General features: G+C 41.9%; 1 pseudogene; it reads left to right on the top strand.

The window, feature by feature from the left end:
* Nucleotides 1-371: 371 nt before the first annotated feature.
* Nucleotides 372-2,411, top strand: LOC137658266 (uncharacterized; annotated as a pseudogene).
* The last annotated feature ends 2,243 nt before the right edge of the window (nt 2,412-4,654 follow it).

Raw genomic sequence — 4,654 nt, 5'->3', positions numbered from 1 at the left:
TTGTGGGGTAAGAATTTTTTGTGGGATTATTTGTGGACTAATAAATAATTTAATAAATTTAATTTCCAATAATATTAGCAAATGTAAAATATATTTCCAAAAAAAAATTCATTTTGGGTATGGAATTATAGATTGGAATTATGTTACTACCATGAGAAAGTTATATTTAATAATCTTATACTACTTATTTATTTTTGTCTGATTCTCCTTTTGGTGCGTATGACCACTTATTCCATGATAATACGAATGATACGTCGACAGAAATATTATCTTCTTTCCCGTTCCCCATATATATATATATATATATATATATATATATATATATATATATATATATATATATATATATATATATACAGTCTGTAGAAGGGGATTCAACAAAAGCTCGCTGCAAGGTTTGTACTGGCTCTGTCTTCCAAGCACATATCAAGTCTATTGTTGGTCACAAGGAAAGTGGAAAGCATTCTGAAATAGTAAAGGCTCGCTCTACTATTCAGCAACCTTCCATAGCTCAGTCCATGGTCCCACAAGTTCAAGATCCTACGAGAGTTGCCGAACTGAAAGTTGCATATATATTACAGAGCATTCTTCTAACTTCTCGATAGATCATTTGGGAGAATTACTGCCACATTTAGACAAAAAATCTGTATGTCTTCAAGGTTTAAAGTTGCACAGAACAAAATGTGGTAGGTTACAAAGAAATGTTATTGCACCCAGCTTTGCTAAATACCTGAGAAATTATATTGGAGAAAGTAATTTCAGCTTGATGAAAGCACGAATGAAGCCAACATTTCGTGTCTATCACTTAGTATTCGCTATTTCAGAGTAAAACAAAAAGTAGTGGTAGATACATTCTATCGATTGGTTCCATTGTAAGACTGCTCAGCAAACACACTTAATGCAACTGTGAGAAATGTTTGGAGGAGGATAGATTGCAGTTTAAGAAAATGGCAGGCATAGGATGTGATGGTGCCAGCTTGATAATAGGCTCTCACCATTCCCTTGTAACCCTGCTGAAAAATGACAACCCTGACTTGACTGTATTTAAGTGTATCTGTCACTCTCTACATTTGCTGCCAGCAAAGCCTCTGAAGTGCTTCCAACAGCGTTAGAGTTCATTATTTGTGAGTCACATAATTGGTTTTCAAATAGTCCTAAACGTATTCAGAAATGAAATATACCAGACTCTCGAGAGTAAAAAACCAAAAAAGATACCAGGGATGTCAGCAACTCGTTGGTTAGCGCGGTTAGAGGCTATGAGTGTTATTATTGACCAATGGGATGCACTGAGGCTTCATTTTCAGATAGTAGCATCTACAGAACGTTGTCACATGGCGAAAGTATTGAGAGATGCTTATAAAGACCCTCATAATGAACTATATTTCCTGTTTGTTAGGAAGGTGTTGAAGGAATTAGTCGGGGTAAATAAGCTGTTCCAAGCTAAAAGGGCTGATGTTACGATATTAACTCAAGATCTATTGATCATGTATAGAAATATAATGCAAATAATTGTAGATACTAGAGCCTACTCATCTTGCAAAGTGTCCAGTTGAACAACTTCCTGGGCTAAAATTTTAGATTATATGATGCCGGTGTCTTTTATTAATTTTGGATTTGAGTTTAGAACAGCTGCATTAAAATGTATTCTTAAAGAAACTCAAATTACGCATGTTAAAGAACAATGCAGAACTTATTAATGTTGGGAAAACTGCACCCTAAACATGCTACCTCTCAGAGCAAAGATAACATATCCCCATTAGCTGCAAAGAATAGGTCAACTTTTAATGATATAGACCAAGTTGAGAATGAATGGCAGGCTTTATGGTTCAGAGAATGGCCTCAAGATTGCATGAAAGAGTTTTTTTTCATTCTGGGCATTAATTAACGAAAAGAGCAATTCAATAGGCCAGAAAAGATTTCCTAATATTTCATCCTTGGACTTGGCACTTCTTTCACTGCCATTCTCTAATGCCTCGGTCGAGAGGATATTTTCTCAAATGAACGTAGTACACAATAAGTTGAGGAACCACCTGGTTGTATGGAACGTAGAGGCAATTTTGCAAATAAGGTATGGCCTAAAGCTTCAAAATGACACTTGTATAACTTATGAGCCACCTATTGATATGGTAAAAAATTTTATGGCTAAGGATGTAATTGAATACGAGGAATGTAACAGTGATTTGCTGGTTTTAGCAGATGAGGACGAAGAGGAATACTGATGTCAATTTGTTGTGTTTAGGCTTTCTAGCTATTATTGATTATTGCTTTTCTTCGTGCACATGTTAATTCTTATTGTCTCAATTTCTAAGGAATATCTTTGTTGCTGTTTTATCCAAGGATAATTGTAATTGTGGCACCCTATAGCCCTTGTTAGCCAGTAGGCCTACTGTATATTTTCAAAATAAAGCGGGGAATTCCAAAACTTATCTTATCTATATATCTTTTGAAAATATAGAGCACTTAGATTTCCTATCACTGAATGATGTGTTCAAGGGAAATCGAATTTACAGTAAATTTGAAAAAAAAACAATTATTCATGGGATATTTTGTGGGAGCCTGAGAATACTTTGTGGGAATCTGTGGGGTTTTTGGGTCCCATTTGTGGGATTTCCTTCTTGACAAAACGGCAACACTGCGTCACGTCTGTCCCCATTGGCCCATTCCTTTGCTAGTAGCTCGCTCGCTTGGACGTATTTTTCCCTTTGTGCGACTTTATCTACTTGCATCCTCACTATGTCTCAACCTTCAGCTTCACCTTCTTCTGGAAAGTTGAGTACAAAGGTTTAGGTATTGTTTAAATAAGCTCTGGCCTTAAAGTAAATCTTACTTTTCGAGATATTTGCATAATTGTGGCAGAGCTTTGCCAGACCGGTCAGCGCCATTTTATGACGCTGCTGTTGCTTGCATGCCTTATTTAGTTAGCCGCAACAGCCTTACCGGTATATAAATTACTAATCAGCGCTATTAGTTATTTAGTCTTCATAGCTAGGAACTTTATATCGTGTTTTTGACGCATTAGTTAGGGTCTTCGCTGACCCCATACCAGTAGGCTTTGATTAGCCCCTAGGCCAGTGAGCCTATACCAGTGTTAATGCATGATATTTCAGTGATCCTAGTGTTAGTTATGAAGATTTTGGCATTATTTTACAATACCATTGACAGTGATGCAAGTGTTTTTCGCCTTCAGGGACCATATAGCAGGTAGGTTATCTTGAGTGCCTTGCTAACCTAACCTTATGATAGGACCCCTATATGCTCTCTTCATCCCTAGCCCTAGGGCTTCCCTCTGGTAATCTTGTATCCTATTACATGTGATAGGACAAGACTCCTCAGAGTACTGTATCGCCTCCCCACCTAAGGGAATGACCCCTCCCTTAGTGTTGCGGACCTTAAAGGTAGGATCACCTCCTTTAAGCTGAATCGGTCCTTGACCTTTTCCTTGCGATACGTCTTCTCCCTTCCTTGATTAGGGTCTAACAACCCTAATCCAGGTTAGGTTGGGAGGGCTGGTTTATGTACCTTGCTGAAATATACGCGTGCACCGTTTTTCAGTTGGTCCACCTACTATAGGTTAGGGTGAGCATCTCCCTTCCTAGGTGGCCGCTCTGGTGCATAACCCATCCTTTCTTATAAGAAGACCCTTTCCCCCCCCCCAACCTATCTCTTGCCTAGCCTAACCTACCAGTAGGTTAGGCTTCATATGTCCCCTGTCCTACACTCCACCCTAGGCTGGAGTGCTGGACCCCGTGGTGCTCCCAGTGTTGTCCGCTCTGATACATAGACCCTCCATAGTGCTATGGAGTCAGTTATCATTTGGTCGACATGAAGAGTCTCCACCCCTTCTTTGGGTACACCCTGTCCTCTCTTGGACTGCCTTAGCCCCCGGCCATTGCGGCCCCTGCTTAGGATGATAGATTCACCTCTATCATGGTGGTACCTTTTCCAGAGGTGTCTTGACTAGGCTAGTACAGCCTTGCCATCCCACCTCCATCTTTGGTGCTTGTCCCTTGCCGCCTCTACCCCGGCATTACCGCCGCTACGGGTGACTTCCTTATCCTTGCCGCCTTCCCCCGAGTGCCGGGGGATCGCCGCCGGCCGCCGGCTTACCGCCGTGGCCTCTCCATTCCCTCATAGCCTCGGCACACTGCCGACCCCTCCCGGAGTGCCGGCACTAGCAGCCGGCCCCCGGCCCCGGCTATGCTCCTTTATCCTTAACCCTGTCACCCTCCGACTGCCTCCGGCTGCCGGAACCGCCGCTCCTTGCCGGCGGCCGCCGCTACCGGCTGCCGCCACCCTGGCTTCTTTTGACCATAGAATGATCATTCTTGAATGCCAGAAACTCTGCTCGAGCGGCTTCCGGCGTGCCGGGGGTATGCCGGACCCGTCCGGAGGCGGCAAGATGCCTTGCACCCCTTCTCTCAGCTATCTTTACTAGCGATAGCTCCTAAAAACCGCACCTAGACGGCTTGTTAACGCAGACAAACTGGTACGGAATCGTACATTTTGTTCAGTTTTCACTCGGTCTTCTTGCGTGTTTCATCTTTCCAGCACGCTACGTGTAATTGGCACGTCTGGTTGCCGGAACCTTACTAGGATCTCATGATCCCCAGACTTTCTTGATAAGATTTCAAGCCTAGTCTATAATATGGTAATT

Source organism: Palaemon carinicauda, chromosome 19 (genome assembly GCF_036898095.1).
Source record: "Palaemon carinicauda isolate YSFRI2023 chromosome 19, ASM3689809v2, whole genome shotgun sequence".
In the NCBI taxonomy this organism is placed as follows: Eukaryota; Metazoa; Arthropoda; class Malacostraca; order Decapoda; family Palaemonidae; genus Palaemon; species Palaemon carinicauda.
Note: the sequence above shows the minus strand (reverse complement) of the source record. Positions and strands in the feature narration are given on the sequence as shown.